The sequence below is a fragment of the Balaenoptera ricei genome, chromosome 11, assembly GCF_028023285.1.
Source record: "Balaenoptera ricei isolate mBalRic1 chromosome 11, mBalRic1.hap2, whole genome shotgun sequence".
Classification (NCBI taxonomy): Eukaryota; Metazoa; Chordata; class Mammalia; order Artiodactyla; family Balaenopteridae; genus Balaenoptera; species Balaenoptera ricei.
In genome coordinates this window covers 91,511,628-91,534,662 of record NC_082649.1, presented here as the reverse complement: position 1 = coordinate 91,534,662, position 23,035 = coordinate 91,511,628, and the positions used below count along the sequence as shown (strand labels likewise).

Below are 23,035 nucleotides of genomic sequence, written 5' to 3'. Positions count from 1 at the left end.
ATTCCCAAGCGGCTTTCTCTTTTCCAGCCTCTATGCCCTAAATTCTCCATCTTTTGCTGTTCAGATTTCAGATAGAAGTCAAACACTAGTCTCCTGTGTCCTTTCAGCCTCAGGTGACCCATTTCAAGGTCTCTGTGTGATTCTGTTGAAGTTATTTTCTCTAAAGCAAAGGGAGAAACCCTTCCCTCAATGTTGGTGATCTATGCAGAGACATATAACTGGTTCTTGGCCATCTAAAGCTTGCAAGTTCCACCAGGTAGGCTCTTTTACAGCACTCTTAGAAATCTGCTATCTGATATCTTATAGATTTGAGTCCATTTTAACACCCTCTTCCATTATTGTTATTGGTTTATTAAGGCTCTTCAGCTCAAATCCATAGGTTATGTGTGTGATTAACATGAGCTTAGCACTAGAAATGATTCACTCCCTGTCCAAGTACAGAAACCTTGGGCAGGTGATCTAAGAAACTTCCAAAAGGCTCAGGAGGGAAAGTAAATAAACGAAAAGAAAATAAAAGGATGAGTTTTAATATTCAGCCCAAATTTCATACCAACAGCAGCAGCATGGGTGTTAGTGAAGTGCATGGTACCAGCTTTAGTGGACATTTTAGCTTCCTTCTCAATACATATCCTCCCTGATAGAATAAAAACAGTAGCTACTATTTCAGTAGGCTTTATTAGCAGGCATTGTGCTAAACACTTTTCTATATTTTTTATGTCATTTAATCCTCAATGTCATTCAGAATGCCAGAAGAATTTAATAATGTGTCCAAGATCACATGATTAACAAACACAGAGGTATAAAGTTCATACCAGCTCTGTCTGGATCCATAACCTGAGCTCTTAGACAACTGCACTGGTTGATGTTATTCCAGACCCTTTCCTAGGTTTTGCAGAAAATTTGTCCAAGGTCTTGTGTCACAATCATGCCCTGGGCAGGCTCATTCTGTGAGGAGGAAAACATGTTCTGAGAGTTTATTCAATATTTTCCCTTGAGTTTGGCTGGAGAAGTATCCTGCCACGTATCAGTTTAGAGAGCAATGTTTTCTTTAAGTTTCCAGATGGTCCACCAGTGACACAATCAAAATCAATAATTTGGTAATGGATTCAAAAGGTGCATTTTGTACACATAAACAATAGAAAATGATGTCTTATTTCTTCTTTGGGAAATACCAGACAGCCTAATGTTAGCTAGAGGGGTAGAGATTATGCAATGTATGTACATACATCTGTTTATAGAAAGAAAAAGAAAGAGGGAGGAAGGGAGGGAAGGAGGAAGGGAGGGATGAAGGAAGGAAGGAAGGAAAAGAGAAAGGGAGGGATGGAAAGGTGGGGAGGAGAGAGAGAGAGAGTTGGAGAGGAAATGATTGGGATTTAAGAGTTGGAGAGGAAATGATTGAGATCATTAGCTCCTGAACTCTGTTTTTCACAGTGTCCCACACGATGTTAATGCGGATTCTGTGATTGAGTTCTAAGAACATGCATGTTTGTGAAACACTGGATTAAACAGGCTTCCATCCTACATTTTCTCAGTCTTTAACATGTGTTTCAACTCTCTAAGAAGGGGACACAGTTTACCGTAGTTTCACACTCCTTTGATCATAGAAGCCTTTGTTCCCTCCATCCACCCACCTCTCAGAAGAAACAAATATTACAAAGTGTCAGTGCTCCAGGGAAGTTTCTTTGAGAAAGGATGGTCTTGGTGGTCACAGGAAGGAAGCCACTGCTCTAATCAAATGTGATTATTGGAAGAGAAATAGAGTCAGAATTGCAGGGGTCTTTTCTCCTAAAGAAACAAAGTCAAAATGGTTTTCTGGTGAGAAGGAAAGTGTCCAAGTCAGATGTTTCACCAGTGGGAACACAGCATAATGAGGCTGCACATTCAACGCCACCGTCTGATGCACATTCCCTGAGACGGATGGCAAGACTTAGGCTTCTCTTTGAAATTTTTAAGTGATAAATGCTTATTTTTGGCGCCAAATGTCACGGTCTTTTTTAGAGACTGATATCCCCACTGAAATAATTCATCATAATGATGTGCACAGACTGTACACTACAGATAAACTTCCTTCTGCTATCTGCAAATGGAACATAAACAGTAGGAGGGCACCGAGGCTACAATATGCAGCTTCTTTTAGTAAAAACCAGAGAAGAGCAGATGTTAGTAAGGGGAAGGTTACAGGGCTTTCTAATTTATTTAGTATTTTACATCACACAGTGTTAGAGGAGTCATATTAACCTCATTTTGCATTAGAGGAATAGGAAATAAGCTCTTCTGGTAGAAGGAAGTTATCCATGCTACTTTGGAAAACAGTGTAATGAAGATATCATTCACAGAAACTGACTTTACTGGATTCCAAGCCTTTCTTTGCTACTAGACCCTCTTTCCACATGGCTGAGCCCAACAAAATTGTCACCCATGGAGGATTCATGTTGACAGCTCAGAGACTGAACAGCCTTTTGCTGTGACCCTTATAAGCTAGCTCTGAAGTCACTTGGCCATTCCCCATCTTCTTGGAGAACCCCACTATTTTACCAAACCCTGCAACCATTAGCTTTCAAATCTCTTCTTAATTCTATATGAAAGTAGTTGCTGGGATTTCTTGAGAGCATAAATTCTTCACCCCTGAATCTAAGAGATTCCAAGCAAAGGAATTATGAGGTTATGTTTAAATTAGTAATTATATAGTCTGAAATAAGTGAGAAGATATTAACTCTGGTAATCTCAGATATTGGGTAAATGGGTGTGTGGTATTCCTTGTTCTTTCTGAATTTTTTAATAACATTAAAAGTCCATATTTTTACGTATGTATAGAACTTTTTAATTTAGAAATTACCTTTGCTTGCAGTGAGGAAGATGGAGTAAGAATTTGAAGCCCAGCCGCGTGATTGGCCCAGGAGCACTGGCGAAAATGGGTCCCCCTTGAAGCATGATGTTTCAAAGGTCAGCTCACCCCCCTCTATGCACGGTGTCTCCTGCAAAGATTATGTTTTGAGACGTTTAGTTTTGAACTTGTTTGAAAGGCATGAATTTGGGGGGGGTTGGTTTAGGAGAACAGGTAAGGAATTGCTGTGTATTCTTTTCTTTTTTTTATACATCAGGTTCTTATTAGTTATCTATTTTATACATATTAGTGTATATATGTCAATCCCAATCTCCCAATTCATCCCACCACATCCCCCCCTGCCGCTCTCCCCCCTTGGTGTCCATAGGTTTGTTCTCTACTTCTGTGTCTCTGTTTCTGCCTTGCAAACCAGTTCATCTGGACCATTTTTCTAGATTCCACATATATGCATTAATATACAATATTTGTTTTTCTCTTTCTGACTTACTTCACTCTGTAGGACAGTCTCTAGGTCCATCCACGTCTCTACAAATGACCCAGTTTCATTCATTTTTATGGCCAAGTAATATTCCATTGTATATATGTACCACATCTTCTTTATCCATTCCTCTGTCAGTGGGCATTTACGTTGCTTCCATGACCTGGCTATTGTAAATAGTGCTGCAATGAACATTGGGGTGCATGTGTCTTGCTGAATTATGGTTTTCTCTGGGTATATGCCCAGGAGTGGGATTGCTGGGTCATATGGTAATTCTATTTTTAGTTTTTTTAAGGAATCTCTGTACTGTTCTACCTAGTGGCTGTATCAAGTTACATTCCCACCAACAGTGCAAGAGGGTTCCCTTTTCTCCACACCCTCTCCAGCATTTGTTGTTTGTAGATTTTCTGATGATGCCCATTATAACTGGTGTGAGGTGGTACCTCATCGTAGTTTTGATTTTCATTTCTCTAATAATTAGTGATGTTGAGCAGCTTTTCATGTGCTTCTTGGCCATCTGTATGTTTTCTTTGGAGAAATGTCTATTTAGGTCTTCTGTCCATTTTTTGATGGGGTCATTTGCTTTTTTAATCTTGAGCTGCATGAGCTGTTTATATATTTTGGAGATTAATCCTTTGTCTGTTGATTCATTTGCAAATATTTTCTCCCATTCTGAGGGTTCTCTTCTCATCTTATTTATAGTTTCCTGTGCTGTGCAAAAGCTTTTAAGTTTCATTAGGTCCCATTTGTTTATTTTTGTTTTTATTTCTATTACTCTGGGAAGTGGGTCAAAATAGATCTTCCTGTGATTTATGTCAAAGAGTGTTCTTCCTATGTTTTCCTCTGAGAGTTTTATAGTGTCCAGTCTTACGTTTAGGTCTTTAATCCATTCTGAGTTTATTTTTGTGTATGATGTTAGGGAGTGTTCTAATTTCATTCCTTTACATGTAGCTGTCCAGTTTTCCCAGCACCACTTATTGAAGAGAATGTCTTTTTTCCATTGTATATCCTTGCTTCCTTTGTCATAGATTAGTTGTCCATAGGTGCGTGAGTTTATCTCTGGGCTTTCTATCCTGTTCCATTAATCTATATTTCTGTTTTGGTGCCAGTACCATATTGTCTTAATTACTGTAGCTTTGTAGTACAGTCTGAAGTCAGGGAGTCTGATTCCTCCAGCTCCATTTTTTTCCCTCAAGATTGCTTTGGCTATTCGGGGACTTTTGTGTCTCCATACAAATTTTAAGATTTTTTTGTTCTTGTTCTGTAAAAAATGTCATTGGTAATTTAATAGGGATTGCACTGAATCTGTAGATTGCTTTGGGTAGTATAGTCATTTTCACAATATTGATTCTTCCCATCCAAGAACATGGTATATCTCTCCATCTGTTTGTGTCATTTTTTATTTCTTTCATCAGCGTCTTATAGTTTTCTGAGTAGAGGTCTTTTACCTCCTTAGGTAGGTTTATTACTAGGTATTTTATTCTTTTTGTTGCAATGGTGAATGGGATTGTTTCCTTAATTTCTCTTTCTAATCTTTCATTGTTAGTGTATAGGAAAGCAAGAGATTTCTGTGCATTAATTTTGTATCCTGCTACATTACGAAATTCATTGATTAGCTCTAGTAGTTTTCTGGTGGTGTCTTTAGGATTATCTATGTATAGTATCATGTGATCTGCAAACAGTGACAATTTTACTTCTTCTTTTCCAATTTGTATTCCTTTTATTTCTTTTTCTTCTCTGATTGCTGTGGCTAGGATTTCCAAAACTATGTTGAATAATAGTAGCAAGGGTGGACATCCTTGTCTTGTTCCTGAAGTTGAGGAAATCCTTTCAGGTTTTCACCATTGAGAATGGTGTTTGCTGTGGGTTTGTCATATGTGGCCTCTATTATGTGGAGGTAGGTTCCCTCTATGCCCACTTTCTGGAGAGTTTTTATCATAACTGGGTGTTGAATTTTGTCAAAAGCTTTTTCTGCATCTATTGAGATGATCCTATTGTTTTTAGTCTTCAATTTGTTAATATGGTGTATTGCATTAAGTGATTTGCGAATACTGAAGAATCCTTGCATCCCTGGGATAAATCCCACTTGCTCATGATGTATGATCCTTTTAATGTGTTGTTGGATTCTGTTTGCTAGTATTTTGTTGAGAATTTTTGCATCTATGTTCATCAGTGATATTGGTATGTAATTTTCTTTTTTTGTAGTATCTTTGTCAGGTTTTGGTATCAGGGTGACAGTGGCCTCGTAGAATGAGTTTGGGAGTGTTCCTTCCTCTGCAATTTTCTGGAAGAGTTTGAGTAGGATGGGTGTTAACTCCTCTCTAAATGTTTGATAGAATTCATCTGTGAAGCCATCTGGTCTTGGACTTTTGTTTTTGGGAAGATTTTTATTTGCAGTTTCAATTTCATTACTTGTGATTGGTCTGTTCATATTTTCTATTTTTCCTGGTTTAGTCTTGGAAGGTTATACCTTTCTAAGAATTTGTCCATTTCTTCCAGGTTGTCCATTTTATTGGCATAGAGTTGCTTGTAGTAGTCTCTTATGATGCTTTGTATTTCTGTGGTGTCCATTGTAACTTCTCCTTTTTCATTTCTAATTTTATTGATTTGAGCCTTTTCCCTTTTTTCTTGATGAGTCTGGCTAAAGATTTATCAATTTTGTTTATCTTCTCAAAGAACCAGCTTTTAGTTTCATTGATCTTTGCTATTGTTTTCTTTGTTTCTATTTCATTTATTTCTGCTCTGATTTTTATGATTTCTTTCCTTCTACTAAGTTTGGGTTTTGTTTGTTCTTCTTTCTCTAGTTTGTTTAGGTGTAAGGTTAGATTGTTTATTTGATATTTTTCTTCTTTCTTGAGGTACGATTGTATTGTTATAAACTTCCCTCTTAGAACTGCTTTTGCTGCATGCCATAGGTTTTGGATCGTCGTGTTTTTGTTGTCATTTGTCTCTAGGTATTTTTTGACTTCCTCTTTGATTTCTTCAGTGATCTCTTGGTTATTTAGTAACATACTGTTTAGCCTCTGTGTGTTTGTATTTTTTACATTTTCTTCCCTGTAATTTACTGCTAACCTCAGAGAGCTGTGTTTGGAAAAGATGCTTGATATGATTTCAATTTTCTTAAATTTACTGAGGCTTGCTTTGTGACCCAAAATGTAATCTATTCTGGAGAATGTCCATGTGCACTTGAGAAGGAAGTGTAATCTGCTGTTTTTGGATGGATTGTCCTATAAATATGAATTAAATCTATCTGGCCTATTGTGTCATTTAAAGTTTGTGTTTCCTTATTAATTTCTGTGTGGATGATCTGTCCATTGGTGTAAGTGAGGTGTTAAAATCCCCCACTATTATTGTGTTACTCTCGATTTCCTCTACTATAGCTGTTAGCATTTGCCTTGTGTATTGAGGTACTCCTATGTTGGGTGCATATATATTTATAATTGTTATATCTTCTTCTTGGATTGATCCCTTGATCATGATGTAGTGTCCTTCCTTGTCTCTTGTAATAGTCTTTATTTTAAAGTCAATCTTGTCTGATATGAGAATTGCTGTTCCAGCTTGCTTTTGATTTCCATTTGCATGGAATATCTTTTTCCATCCCCTCACTTTCAGTCTGTATGTGTCCCTAGGTCTGAAGTGGGTCTCTTGTAGACAGCATATATATGGGTCTTGTTTTTGTATCCATTCAGCCAGTCTTTGTCTTTTGGTTGGAGCATTCAATCCATTCACATTTAAGGTAATTATCAATATGTATGTTCCTATTACCATTTTCTTAATTGTTTTGGGTTTGTTTTTGTAGATCCTTTTCTTTTCTTGTGTTTCCCACTTAGAGAAGTTCCTTTAGCTTTTGTTGTAGAGCTGGTTTGCTGGTGCTGAATTCTCTTAGCTTTTGTTTGTCTGTAAAGCTTTTGATTTCTCCATCGAGTCTGAATGAGATCCTTTCCAGGTAGAGTAATTTTGTGGTAGGTTCTTCCCTTTCATCACTTTAAATATAGTGTGCCACTCCCTTCTGGCTTGTAGAGTTTCTGCTGAGAAATCAGCTGTTAACCTTATGGGAGTTCCCTTGTATGTTATTTGTCATTTTTCCCTTGCTGCTTTCAATAATTTTTCTTTGTCTTTAATTTTTGTCAATTTGATTGTACCTCGGCATGTTTCTGCTTGGGTTTATCCTGCCTGGGACTCTCTGTGCTTTCTAGACTTGGGTGGCTATTTCCTTTCCTATGTTAGGGAAGTTTTCAACTATAATCTCTTCAAACATTTTCTTGGGTCCTTTCTCTCTCTCTTCTCCTTCTGGGACCCCTATCATGCGAGTTTTGGTGTGTTTAATGTTGTCCCAGAGGTCTGTTAGGCTGTCTTCATTTCTTTTCATTCTTTTTTCTTTATTCTGTTCTGTGGCAGTGAATTCCACCATTCTGTTTTCCAGGTCACTTATCTGTTCTTCTTCCTCAGTTATTCTGCTATTGATTCTTTCTAGTGTATTTTTCATTTCAGTTATTGTATTGTTCATCTCTATTTATTTGTTCTTTTATTCTTCTAGGTGTCTGTTCTTTAATTCTTCTAGGTCTTTGTTAAACATTTCTTGCATGTTCTCGCTCTTTGCCTCCATTCTTTTTCTGAGGTCCTGGATCATCTTCACTATCATTATTCTGAATTCTTTTCCTGGAAGGTTGCCTATCTCCACTTCATTTAGTTGTTTTTCTGGGGTTTTATCTTGTTCCTTCATTGGTACATAGTCCTCTGCCTTTTCATTTTGTCCATCTTTCTGTAAATGTGGTTTTCATTCCACAGGCTGAAGGATTGTAGTTCTTCTTGCTTCTGCTGTGTGCCCTCTGGTGGATGAGGCTCTCAAAACTCCAGAACCCCACACTCTGGAGGCCCTGCTTTGGCCTGCTTTGGACATGCTGCCTCTCCCCTTCTGCACAGGTCCTCTGTGAATTCTTAATATCTCTGCTGTCTAGTTACTTTTTCAGTGTGTGAGGAACCTGAGAAAATATTCTTTCTTTAAAATATCATTAGTAGGAGCAGTAATAGTACTACCTAATTTTATTGACTACGTAGCTATATGCCTGGTACCACTTTACATGCTTTTAAAAATTGTAACCATCAAGACAGAGACTGAGGTGGGAAGAGAGAGAGAGAAAGAGAGAATATTAGTTTCCTCAATTACAGTTGATGAAACTGAGTGATACAGACTCTGAGAGATTAAATAACTCCCTTGAAGCCATTTACTTAGCTGGTTACTTAGCTGGTAAGTGGTGATGCCAGACAGTAAATCCAGGAATGTCTGACTCTTAAAACCTAGGGTTCATAACCACAAACCCAGGAAATGCAAATACCCTGTGTATGTGCTGCCAGTCCCTATTCCTATGTCCACGGCAGACATTATTAATCGATACTGGCACTTTCTATTGGACTACCTCAGTGTGCCTTCCTTCCCCACAGAGCTCTGCCAACAGCCACTACTATGTGATTGGAGTTGGCGTGTAACATGAGTTGCCATTCTTTCATCAACTATACTGACTTAAAAATTCATACTCTCAGTCACTAAGATATACTTTGAGGAAAAAAGTAGCTAACTCATCATCAATTATTATCACGCTGTCAGTAGTAATATCACATAGGCATGGTTATATATGTCTTTTAGTTGGTTACAGGTCAGAAAAGAAGTGAAGGATTGTTAATTTGGACTGCAGTGCATGCAGCCAAAGAGTGATGATCACAGACTTTGTTTGATATGGAATATGCATTTTTAATTATTTAGGCAAGTGACTCATTGTTACTAGTTCCAAAGTATAAATAACACTTTAGAGACCATGTGTCCAACCATCTGCAGGATTCCCGTATAATGTGTGTTCTAATGAACTTAACTATACAATTGGGAGCTGTGCAAGCAATTAGTTGCTTTCTCTTTGTCCTCTGATTTCACCAAGGCTGGCAGAGGAAGGAAGAATTTTGTAAGGAAAAAGAGTAAAGACAAATAGTTTTAATGGGTGGGGGTGTCATGAATGCTATGGCCATTTGCCCATAGTCCCAAAGAAAGTATAAGTGTCCTGAAATCCTTAAAAGCAGGTTAAGGTCTTCTGTGTTACATTAGCTTCCTGAAAATCCTCAGACTATAAAAAATGGAGAACTACCCACCCAAGGGAAGCCCAGCAGTGGGCTACAATTAGAAGTGAGTCCATAGAATTTTTCAACACTTGTTTCAATTATAACAAGTCCCATACATTTTTCTGAGAAAGGCTGCAGACAATGATCATTTTTGAAGTGATGATTTCAGCGAGAGGATGGAGAAATCCATGACGGCTGTTACAGAAGCTTTATGTCTAGTAGAGTAGAAAGATGCAAGACCTCTGGTGAGATGAAAAATTCAATAGTTCCTACTTAAAAGCTCTTTTCCTATAACTTGTGGTACAGATAGTAGTTAAGACATTAAGATATTTTATAAAAATCCATAACATAAATTGTAAGGGATTTTATATTTTATGTAAGCAGTTATGGGTGTTTCCATATTGACAATCATAGTCATTTTCTTACTTACTTTCACACATGAAAATCATTACATCTTACAAATACTTACATTTGGCTTAAAGTGTCCAGCAACTATTTGGCAAGAACCTATTTTGTTCCTTGTTATTTTAGTTAAAATTTTCTTACTCATTCCTTCCCACAAACCTGAAAGTTATCATCACAGATGAGAAAACTGAATTTCGAGGGGCTTGCTAGGTCATACAACTGGAAAGTGGGGGAGCCAGGCTTTGAAGTCTGAAATATTGGGTTCATATCTACCTAAAATATTGAAGGCTACCTCTTGGATTTCATCACTACAGGTAAGCAATGTGACCTTAGGCAAGTCCCTTTTTCTGAATTCATCATATAAAATAATGATGTTAAACTAGATATCCTATTTTTTTCTACCAAGGGATTCTAATCCTGAACAATGACAAATGTAAAAGCACAAACAACACAGCACATTATAGAGGTTATACATACACACACACATTATATCCATATTTGCATACATACATATTAAATACATATATACTTAAATACAAATATATATAGATATATGTATATAGATATATGGATGTAAATATAGATAAGAAACTATGCTATATCTATATACTTTTTTATTTCTTTTTTTTTTTTTTTTTAACTTTTTGGCTGCACCACGCAGCATGTGGGATCTTAGTTCCCCAACCAGGAATCAAACCCATGCCCTCTGCAGTGGAAGCGTGGAATCTTAACTGCTGGATGCCCACGGAAGTCCCTATATCTATATACTTTAACTACATGCTATAACTAGCACAGTGTCTTCGTCAAACATTTTTTTTTTAACATCTTTATTGGAGTATAATTGCTTTACAATGGTGTGTTAGTTTCTGCTTTATAACAAAGTGAATCAGTTATACATATACATATGTCCACAAATCTCTTCCCTCTTGCGTCTCCCTCTGTCCCACCCTCCCTATCCCACCCCCTCTATGTGATCACAAAGCACTGAGCTGATCTCCCTGTACTATGCAGCTGCTTCCCACTAGCTATCTATTTTATGTTTGGTAGTGTATATATGTCCATGCCACTCTCTCACTTTGTCCTAGCTTACCCTTCCCCCTCCCCGTGTCCTCAAGTCCATTCTCTACGTCTGCGTCTTTATTCCTGTCCTGCCCCTAGGTTCTTCAGAACCTTTTGGGGTTTTTTTAGATTCCATATCTATGTGTTAGCATACAGTATTTGTTTTTCTCTTTCTGACTTACTTCACTCTGTATGAGTCTCTAGGTCCATCCACCTCACTACAAATAATTCAATTTCGTTTCTTTTTATGGCTGAGTAATATTCCATTGTATATATGTGCCATATCTTCTTTATCCGTTCATCTGTCGATGGACCCTTAGGTTGCTTCCATGTCCTGGCTATTGTAAATAGTGCTGCAATAAACATTGTGGTACATGACTCTTTTTGAATTATGGTTTTCTCAGGGTATATGCCCAGTAGTGGGATTGCTGGGTCGTATGGTAGTTCTATTTGTAGTTTTTTAAGGAACCTCCATACTGTTCTCCATAGTGGCTGTATCAATTTACATTCCCACCAACAGTGCAAGAGTGTTCCCTTTCCTCCACACCCTCTCCAGCATTTATTGTTTCTAGATTTTTTGATGATGGCCATTCTGACCGGTGTGAGATGATATCTCATTGTAGTTTTGATTTGCATTTCTCTAATGATTAATGATGTTGAGCATTCTTTCATGTGTCTGTTGGCAATCTGTATATCTTCTTTGGAGAAATGTCTATTTAGGTCTTCTGCCCATTTTTGGATTGGGTTGTTTGTTTTTTTGTTATTGAGCTGCATGAGCTGCTTGTAAATCTTGGAGATTAAATTTTCTTAAATTTACCGAGGCTTGATTTGTGACCCAAGATGTGGTCTATCTTGGAGAATGTTCCGTGCGCACTTGAGAAGAACGTGTAATCTGCTGTTTTTGGATGGAATGTCCTATAAATATCAATTAAATCTATCTGGTCTATTGTGTCATTGAAAGCTTGTGTTTCCTTATTTATTTTCATTTTGGATGATCTGTCCATTGGTGAAAATGCAGTGTTAAAGTCCCCTACTATGATTGTGTTACTGTCGATTTCCCCTTTTATGGCATTTTCCTTATGTATTGAGGTGCTCCTATGTTGGGTGCATAAATATTTACAATTGTTATATCTTCTTCTTGGATTGATCCCTTGATCAGTATGTAGTGTCCTTCTTTGTCTCTTGTAATAGTCTTTGTTTTAAAGTCTATTTTGTCTGATATGAGAATTGCTACTCCCGCTTTCTTTTGATTTCCTTTTGCATGGAATATCTTTTTCCATCCCCTCACTTTCAGTCTGTATGTGTCCCTAGGTCTGAAGTGGGTCTCTTGTAGACAGCATATATACGGATCTTGTTTTTATATCCATTCAGCCAGTCTGTGTCTTTTGGCTGGAGCATTTAATCCATTTACATTTAAGGTAATTATCAATACGTATGTTCCTATTACCATTTTCTTAATTTTTCTGGGTTTGTTATTGTAGGTCTTTTCCTTCTCTTGTGTTTCTTGCCTAGAGAAGTTCCTTTAGCATTTGTTGTAAAGCTTGTTTTGTGTTGCTGAATTCTCTTAACTTTTCCTTGTCTGCTAAGGTTTTAATTTCTCCGTCAAATCTGAATGAGATCCTTGCTGGGTAGAGTAATCTTGGTTGTAGGTTTTTCTCCTTCATCAGTTTAAATATGCCCTGCCACTCCCTTCTACCTTGCAGAGTTTCTGCTGAAAGATCAGCTGTTAACCTTACGGGGATTCCCTTGTGTGTTATTTGTTGTTTTTCCCTTCCTGCTTTTAATATTTTTTTCTTTGTATTTAATTTTTGATAGTTTGATTAATATGTGTCTTGGCATGTTTCTCCTTGGATGTATCCTGTATGGGACTCTCTGTGCTTCCTGGAATTGATTAACTATTTCCTTTCCCATATTAAGGAACTTTTCAACTATAATCTCTTCAAATATTTTCTCAGTCCCTTTCTTTTTCTCTTCTTCTTCTGGGATCCCTATAATTCGAATGTTGGTGTGTTTAATGTTGTCCCAGAGGTCTCTGAGACTGTCCTCAATTCTTTTCATTCTTTTTTTTTATTCTTTTCTGCAGTAGTTATTTCCACTATTTTATTTTCCAGGTCACTTATCCGTTTTTCTGCCTCAGTTATTCTGCTATTGATCCCTTCTAGAGAATTTTTAATTTCATTTATTATGTTGTTCATCACTGTTTGTTTGCTCTTTAGTTCTTCTAGATCCTTGTTAAACGTTTCTTTTATTTTCTCCATTCTATTTCCAAGATTTTGGATCATCTTTACTATCATTATTTTGAATTCTTTTTCAGGTGGACTGCCTATTTCCTCTTCATTTGTTAGGTCTGGTGGGTTTTTGCCTTGCTCCTTCATCTGCTGTGTGTTTCTCTGTCTTCTCATTTTGCTTAACTTACTGTGTTTGGGGTCTCCTTTTCGCAGGCTGCAGGTTCGTAGTTTCCGTTGTTTTTGGTGTCTGTCCCCAGTGGCTAAGGTTGGTTCAGTGGGTTGTGTAGGCTTCCTGGTGGAGGGGACTAGTGCCTGTGTTCTGGTGGATGAGGCTGGATCTTGTCTTTCTGGTGGGCAGGTCCACGTCTGGTGCTGTGTTTTGGGGTGTCTGTGGGCTTATTATGATTTTAGGTAGCCTCTCTGCTAATGGATGGGGTTGTGTTCCTGTCTTGCTAATTGTTTGGTATAGGGTGTCCAGCAGTGTAGCTTGCTGGTCGTTGAGTGGAGCTGGGTCTTGGCGTTGAGTTGGAGATCTCTGGGAGATTTTTGCCGTTTGATATTACTTGGAGCTGGGAAGTCTCATGTGGACCAGTGTCCTGAACTTGGCTCTCCCACCTCAGAGGCACTGCCCTGACGCCTGCCTGGAGCACCAAGAGCCTGTCAACCACACGGCTTCAGAGTTATGTTGAGTGACTGGGCACATGGAGTTCAGTTGAAGGATATTTTATCTGTATGCTGGTGTAAACTTTAGCAGGTCCCGTCTCAGTCCTGTAGACATTTCTGAATCCCAGGGTAAAAGTCACTTGCAGTGTTCAGGTAGGGATCCGTGTCATGGTGGCCAGGAAAAGGCCTTGACCTTCGACCCGGCCTCCATCCAGGCTCTCCTACTCCCTCCTGGCTGCCATGCCCTGCTCCTCCTCAAACATTTATTTTAGACCTCAGTTTCTTCTTAAATTAAACGTGGGGGTGACTAGATCAGGAGTTCCTAAGAAAGGTGAATAAACTGTGCTTCAGCAAATTCTCCAAACCCTTGTTTAAATGGAAAATTGTGCATATGAGCAGCTTTGGGAATCTGATGAAAGCTATTACAGATTTTTCTCAGAAAATAGATATGTGCAAATAGATTCCAGGCTTCTCTGTCAGAATAGTAACTCCCGGACTATGAATTCCAGAAGTTTTCATTGTGACATTCTATCACTGTAAAGTGCTATCTTCATAACAGGTTTACTTGAAAATGACCATTTTTAATATTTGAGTTGTATTGCTATTTTTTCCCTTACAGTTGAATATAAATTGTAGGAAATACAGTATTCTTAATTATATTTCTAGAGTATATTTTGGGACTTCTTCTACATTTTGACACATACTGCCAAATTGCTCTTTTAAAATGTTTTACCAATAAGTGTTACCAGGAGTTATCAACAGTTGACCATCTCCCTTGCTAACCCTAAATACTATGATCATTCTTCCTCTTTACCTATCCTGTGGAGACTAATTGTGCTCTTTCTTTAAATTTTAATTTTACTGTTACAGTTTTTGCACCCTGTTTGCATGTCTCAGATTTGAATTTGCCACAGCTACAGCCTTGGTTGTAAATATTTCTAACATCACGGCAAAATCTGAGAATGAAAAATGGTACCCTCTGAACAGTTATAGTTTCAGGAAGAAGTACGAACATAGATGCTTTCTCTCTGGAGTAGTGGGTTCTCGTGTAACTCTAGGAAAGTTCAGTGTTGGTATAATCTGCATGTTTATTTTACCATGTACACTAGGCGTCCCTATTAACTAAAAAACTTTCTAAAGATCTGTGAAGCAGAGGCTTGGAGGATCCTGGGAAGTAGGATAATTTCGAAATGGTTTACAGTAATCTGCTGTAGGCATGCACTTCTCCAGCTGCTGGGATGATAAAGAAATGGCCGAGAGAGTGGGGTAGAAACTGATTAAAGGTTTTGAAGGATTTAAGAAGTGTTGCTTATTCCAGTGCAAAGAGACTTTCTGCTCAGACTTGTAGAGAACCAAGAACTGTGAGATTGCTCTGCCGCAGAACCAGAACAGACGCTGAAGCAATTTTCCAACCATTTCATAACTTCTCAGAGTCCCTCAAGAGTAGCTGTTTCATTTGCTTAATTAAAAATATATATATAGGGACTTCCCTTGTGGCGCAGTGGTTAAGAATCCGCATGCCAATGCAGGGGACATGGGTTCAAGCCCTGGTCCGGGAAGATCCCACATGCCATGGAGCAGCTAAGCTCGCATGCCTAGAGCCTGTGCTCTGCAACAAGAGAAGCCACCGCAATGAGAAGCCCAGTCACCGCAACGAAGAGTAGCCCCTGCTCGCCGCGACTGGACAAAGCTTGCACGTAGCAACAAAGATCCAAACACAGCCAAAAAATAAATAAAATAAATTAAGTAAAAAAAAGAATATATATATATATATATATATATATATATATATATATATATATATATATATATATACACACACACATGTATAATAGGAAGTTGTGCAATTTATCCTAGACCAGCATTTCTCGGGGTAAAAAAGAAAACATCTGTCAGCTATCTGAAAACACTGAAGATTAATATTACTTTGTTGTGGATTTTAGTCCGTAAATCATCAAGGGGATATGCTATTACTTATCATTCTGGAAGTTAATTTACTACTTCTGTGAAAAGAATATTCAGAGAACTGATGGAACGTAATTTTGTTCTTTCTAAATTTTTCTTTATTTTAATGGATTGTTTTCAAATATCGGCATTGTTGTAGGTCAGTTGTTCTCCAGGTGCCATCACCTGACCAGCAGGGGAAGCAGCAACATCTGGGAACTTTTAAACATGCAAATTCTTGGGTGCAACCCCAGATCTACAGAACCAGAAATTCGGGATGGAATCCAGCATTCTTGTGCTAACAAGCCCTTCAGGAGTTGCTGACAGTGCAAAGTTAACTTTTATGTACTGAAGTGAAAGTTCAACTTGAGTTTGAAGTTAATGTTTTATTTGTATTAGATGTCAACTCAGATTTCACCTCGTCACTTTTCTTAACAAAATAGTTTGCTTCAAATGGCACTCTATCTTTTACTGCAGAATGATCAACATGATCATAACTACATCTTTTCAGTTAACAGTTTTTAAAAAGTGTTTCATTAATAATGTCATAATGTGTGATTAGCACTTTGCATATGGCTGAGTTAGTCACATATTTGAACTCGTTTTCATCTTTACAACAGGCTGATGATACAGGTGTTACTATTAATTTAGCTATGCAGATGTTCAGCAGAAAATACTGTATCCTCGTACCTATGGTATTTATAAATTACAGAAAAAAGGAAGAATTATCAATTTGTTTAGAAATAGATAATAATATAAACAAATTGGAGGTCACTTCTGTTTCTACCAGAAAGGAAAAGATGAAAAAGAACATATTTTTTTCATGTCCTAAGTATTACAACACAATTTCATCATATATTAAGAGTTGAAAAATCCTGATCCCTTAGAAAAGACCTGTATAATTGACAAAACTTGAATTAATGAAGTTCAATAATGACCATAACTTAGAAGTGAAAGAGTAAGAGTAAAAATCTCTAAGTAATATATACACAATACATGCTTCAATCTTGAAAACTGCCTTCAAGGAAAAAGACACCTTGACTGCAGAATGCTTTCTACAAAGGGTATAATATTGTGAAACACTCCCATCTGGTGGTTGACTATTTTAATTACATTTTTATTAAAATAGCAAAATTATAAGATACTTCCACTCTTTAACTTCATCAAAGAGGCATGTGTTGGTATTTTAAAAATTAATTGTAAAACATAGTAAATTTTTATACTCTTTGATGAAGTGTATTATCTTAGAAATATTTGTCCTGTGAAATTATACACATAAATTATAAATATTTAATCATCAAAATCATTCTAATATACATTGTACTATAGTTAACTTCTTTGTATGTAACTTGCTGAAATTTACCTCCCCCCCAAAAAATTTGTATTCAGTCTCATAAGTGGTTTCACTGAGTTGATTACTGAGTTACATAGTTGTTTTACAAAACATTAAAAACAACTTCTCCTGAAAGCAGAAGAGAGGGCTTGGCATCAGCTTTGAAAAAAATTGTTTTTCCATGATCAGGCCTGCTGTATGTAGTTTTGTATTTTTATTGAGGCACCTGTATATTCTTTTTTAAAACTGAGATATAATTGACATATGACATTATATTATTTTCAGATATACAACATCTGATTTGATCTTTATATATATTTTGAAATGATCACCAAAATAAGTCTAATATAGTCTAAATATATGAATACTTATAAAATGCAAAATTCAGGTCAACAGGTTTTATTTGAAGTATACAATATTAGGTAAGTTACAGGTGTACAACATAGTTATTCACAATGTTTAAAGGTTAAACACCATTTATAGTTATTATAAAACATTGGTTATATTCCCTGTGTTGTATAATATATCCTCCAAGCTTATTTATTTTGTACATAATAGTTTGTACCTCTGAATCCCCTACTCCTATCTTGCCCCCTCCTCGCTTCCCTTTCTCCAAGGTAACCACTAGTATGTTTTCTATATCTGTGAGTCTGTTTCTTTTTTGGTATATTTACTAATTTGTTTTATTTTATAGATTCCACATATAAGTAATATCATACAGGATTTGTCTTTCTCTGCCTGACTCATTTCACTTAGCATAATTCCCTCCAAGTCCATCCATGTTGCTGCAAATGGCAAAATTTTGTTCTTTTTTTGTGTGTGTGGTTTTATGGGTTTTTTTTTGGCTGAGTAGTATTCCATTGTATTCGTATACCATATCTTCTTTATCCATTCATTTCTTGATGAACACTTAGATTGCTTCCCTATCTTGGCAGTTGTAAATAATGCAGCTACAAACATTGTATGTATCCTTTTGATTTAGTGTTTTTGTTTTTCTTAGCTATATACCCAGGAGTGGAATTGCTGGGTCATATGGTAGTTCTACTTTTGTTTTCTTTGAGAAAACTCCATACTGTTTTTCACAGTGGTTGCACCAATTTACATTCCCAAGAAGAGTTAGGGTTTTCTCCACATCCTCTCCAATATTTATTATTTGTGTTCTTTTTGATGATAGCCATTCTGACAGGTTTGAGGTGCTTTAGATTTGCATCTCCCTGATGATTAGCGATGTTAAACATCTTTTCATATGCCTGTTGGCCAGAGTATTTCCTCTTTGGAAAAATGTCTGTTTAGTTCTTCTGCCCATTTTTTAATTGTTTTTTTTTTCTTTTATCTTGACTTGTATGACCTATTTATATATTTTGGATATTAACCACTTATCGGTGATATAATTAGGAAATCTTTTCTCCATTCTGTATGTGTCTTTTCGTTTTGTCAGTGGTTTCCTTTTCTGTGCAAAAGCTTTTAAGTTTAATTGGGTCCCATTTGTTTATTTTTGCTTTTATTTCCTGTGCTTTAGGAGACAGATCCAGAGAAAGATCACTGAGATTTATGTTTAAGAGTGTTCTGCCTATGTTTTCCTCTACGTGTTGTATGGTTTCCAGTTGTACTTTAGGTCTTTAATCCATTTTGAGTTTATTTTTGTATATGGTGTGATCAAATGTTCTAGTTTAATTTTTTACATGTAGTTGTCCAGTTTTCTCAGCACTGCATATTGAAGAGACTGTCTTTTCTCCATTATATATTCTTGCCTCCTTTGTCATAGATAATTGACCGTAAGTGCGTGGGTTTAGTACTGGGCCCTCTATCCTGTTCCATTGATCTGTGTGTCTGTTTTTGTGTCAACTTTGTAGTATACTCTGAAGTCAGGGAGTGTGATTCCTCCAGCTCTGTTCTTTCCTGGTATTGTTTTCTATTCAGAGTCTTTTGTGTTTCCATACAAATTTTAAAATGATTTGTTCTAGCTCTGTGAAAAATGCCATTGTTATTTTGATAGGGATTGCTTTGAATCTGTAAGATGCCTTGGGTGGTATCATCATTTTAACAGTATTAATTCTTCCAATCTATAAACATGGTATATATATCTTTCCATCTCTTTGTGTCATCTTCAGTTTCTTTCATCAGTGTCGTACAGTTTTTGGAGTACAGGTCTTTTGCCTACTTAGGTAGGTTTATTCCTAGGTATTTTATTCTATTGGATGTGATGTTAAATGAGATTGTTTCCTTAATTTCTCTTTCTGATATTTCATTGTTAGTGTATAGAAATACAAGAGACTTCTGTATATTAATTTTGTATCCTGCAGCTGTACCAAAATCATTTATGAACTCTAGTAGTTTTCTGGTGGTATCTTTAGGATTTTATACGTGCAGTATCATGTCATCTGCAAACAATGACAGTTTTACTTCTTCCTTTTCACTTTGGATTCCTTTTATTTCTTTTTCCTGTCTGATTTCTGTGGCTAGAACTTCCAGTACTATGTTGAATAAAAGTGGTGAGAATGGACATCCTTGTCTTGTTCCTGATGTTAGAGGAAATGCTTTCAGCTTTTCACTGTTGAGTATGATGTTAGATATGGGTTTGTCATATATGGCCTTTATTATGTTCAGATGTGTTCCCTCTATGCCCGCCTTCTGGAGAGTTTTTATCATCAATGGATGGTCAATTTTATCAAAAGCTTTTCTGCATCTATTGAGATGATCACATGGTTTTTGTTTTTCATTTTGTTAACACAGTGTATCTCATCGCTTGATTTATAGATATGGAAAAATCCTTGCATCCCTGGGATAAACCCCATTCGATCATGGTGTATGATCCTTTTAATGTGTTGTTGGATTCAGCTTGCTAATATTTTGTTGAGAATTTTTGCATCTATGTTCATCATTGATATTGGCCTATAATTTTTGTGTGTTATACTTTAGTCTGGTTTTGGTATTAGGATGGTGGTGGCCTCATAGAATGAATTTGTAAGTGTTCCTTCCTCTGCAACTTTCTGGAATAGTTTGAGGAGGATAGGTGTTAGCTCTTCTCTATGTGTTTGGTAGAATTTACCTGTGAAGCCATCTGGTCCTGGACTTTTGTTTGTTGGGAGCTTTGAAATTACTGATTCAATTTCTGTACTGGTAATTGGTCTGTTCATATTTTCCATTTCTTCCTGGTTTAGTCTTGGGAGATTGTACATTTCTAAGAATTTGTCCATTTCTTCTAGGTTGTCTATTTTATTGGCATATAGTTGTTTGTAATAGTCTCTTATTATCGTTTGTATTTCTGTGGTATCAGTTGTGAGTTCTTTTTCATTTCTGACTTTATTGATTTGGGCCCTCTCTTTTTTTGTGTGCGTGATGAGTCTGGCTAAAGATTTATCGATTTTTTTTTTTTTTTTTAACAGGTTTCCTTTATTTATTTATTTATTTATTGGCTGCATTGTGTCTTCGTTGCTGCATGTGGGCTTTCACTAGTTGCAGTGAGTGGGGGCTACTCTTTGTTGTGGTGAGCAGGCTTCTCATTGCAGTGGCTTCTCTTGTTGCGGAGCACGGGCTCTAGGTGCACAGGCTTCAGTAGTTGTGGCACGTGGGCTCAGTAGTTGTGGCTCACAGGCTCTAGAGAACAGGCTCAGTAGTTGTGGAGCATGGGCTTAGTTGCTCCACGGCATGTGGGATCTTCCTGTACCAGGGCTCGAACCTGTGTCCCCTGCATTGGCAGGCGGATTCTTAACTGTGCCACCAGGGAAGTCCCAGATTTATCAATTTTGTTTATCTTTTCAAAGAACCAGCTCTTAGTTTCATTGATCTTTTCTGTTGTTGTTGTTTTCTGTCTCTATTCCATTAATTTTGCTCTGATCTTTATGGTGTCTTCTACTAACTTTGGGTTTTGTTTGTTCCCCTTGCTGTAGTTCATTTAGGTGTAAGGTTATGGTGTTTATTTGAAATGTTTCTTGTTTTTCAGATAAGCTTGCATTGGTATAAAGTTCCCTCTTAGAACTGCTTTTGCAGAAGATTTTGGGTTGTTGTGTTTTCATTTGTCTTCAGGTTTTTTTTAATTTCCTCTGTGATTTCTTCAGTGGTCCATTGGTTGTTTAGCCTCCATGTCTGTGTTTTTTGCAGTTTTCTTCCTTGTAGTTGATTTCTAGTCTCATAGTGTTGTGGTTGGAAAAGAGGCTTGCTATGATTTCAATGTTCTTAAATTTATAGAGGCTTGTTTTGTGGCCTGGCATGTGATCTGTCCTTGAGAATATTCCATGTTCACTTGAAAAGAATGTGTATTCTGCTGCTTTTGGATGGAATGTCCTATATGTATCTATGAAGTCCACTTGATATAATGAGTCATTTAAGGCCAGTGTTTTCTTATTGATTTTGTCTGGATGATCTGTCCATTGATATAAGTGAGATGTTAAAAATTCTCTACTATTACTGTGTTACTGTTTTTTTTCCCCTTTATGCCCATTAATATTTGCCTTATGTATTTAGGTGGTCCTATGTGTTTAGATGGTCCAAGGCAGCTGACTGCAGAACCCCAAGGAGCCCCAAGGCTAGTGCTGGCTCACTAGTGGTGGGCAGAGTCGGGGTCCAGAAGACTCTGGTGCAGTTGCCAGCCCAATGGTATGTGAAGCCAGGTCCTGGGGTTAGCGCTGGCCTACTGGTGGGCAGAGCTGGGTCCTGGAGTCTGGTTGCAGGGTGCAGGGGTCCCAGAGCTGGTGTCTAATTGCTGGGAGGGGGGTCAGTTCCTGACACAGTTGGTATGGGGCCTGGGGTGTCTCAAAGCTTGTGCTGGCTCGCTAGTAGTGAGGGTTAGGGCCCAGCTGGTCCCAGGGCAAGGTCTGGCCTGCTTGGTGGGCATGCTGTGCCACTTGCTGCAGGATTGTGGTTTTCTTATGTCTGCTGTCTGCCCCCTGGTGGTTGAAGCCGGTCCAGAGGCGAGAGCAGGCTTCCTGGAGGGCAGGGTGAGGGCCCAGGGGTTCTGGGGCTGGTGCCTGCCCCCTGGTGGGTGGAGCTGATTCCTGGGCTCTTGGGTGTCCAGAGGCAGCTCAGTGGGTCTTAAGGCAGCCTGTCTGCTTATGGGTGGGGCTGTGTTCCTGCCCAGTTATTTGCTTGGCCTGACACATCCCAGCACTGGTGGCCTATAGGCTATTGGGCCAAGGTAGGGCTGGATCCTGGGGCTAAAATGCTAGAGCAAGGATTCCACGATGGTGCTTGCCAACACCAGTATCCACATGGTGGAAGGAGCTCCCAAGAATGGTTGCCACAGGGTCTTTGTCCCCAGGGTGAGCCGCATCAGCACCCTGACTCTCCACGAGACTCTCCAGGATCACCAGGTAGGTCTGATCCAGGCTCCTATCCATTTACTGCTTCTGCCCTGGGTTCTGGAGTACAGGAGAATTTGTGTGCACCCTTTAAGAATGAAGTCTCTATTCCCCTAGGCCTCTCGTTTTTCCAGAAGCAAGCCCCACTGGGCTTTGAAGCAAAATGCTCTGGAGGCTCTGCTTCCTGGTCCAGGACCCTTAGGCTGGGGAGCCTGACATGGGGTTCAAATCATTCACTCCTTTGGGAGAACCTGTGCAATGTAATTATTCTCCAGTTTGTGGATCGCCCACTCAGGGATATGGGACTTGACTATATCACCAGTCTACCCCTCCTACCTGTCTCCTTGAGGTTTGTACTTTAGTAGAAAGTCTTTTCTGGTAGGTTCCAGTCTTGCATCAAGGGCAATTCTGTGAATATTTGTGATTTTGATGTGCCCTTGTGAGGAGGTGAGCTCAGGGTCTTTCTACTCTGCCATCTTGTTTGATCTCTCCCAGGTCAGTAGGTTTTGTTTTTGTTTTTGTTTTTGTTTTTTAATTTTTATAAATTTATTTATTTATTTTTGGCTGCGTTGGGTCTTCGTTTCTGTGCGAGGGCTTTCTCTAGTTGCGGCAAGCGGGGGCCACTCTTCATCGCGGTGCACGGGCCCCTCACTATCGCGGCCTCTCTTGTTGCGG

At 38.0% G+C, this 23,035-nt stretch overlaps 1 long non-coding RNA gene across 1 annotated transcript in view; it reads left to right on the top strand.

Moving 5' to 3' along the window:
• Positions 1-2,857: 2,857 nt before the first annotated feature.
• LOC132375158 (uncharacterized) overlaps positions 2,858-23,035 on the top strand; it is a 47,755-nt gene continuing 27,577 nt past the window's right edge. Inside the window, exons 1-2 of the long non-coding RNA XR_009505933.1 lie at positions 2,858-2,943; positions 21,528-21,659. This is a non-coding gene — a long non-coding RNA (uncharacterized LOC132375158). The remainder of the gene's footprint in view (positions 2,944-21,527; positions 21,660-23,035) is intronic.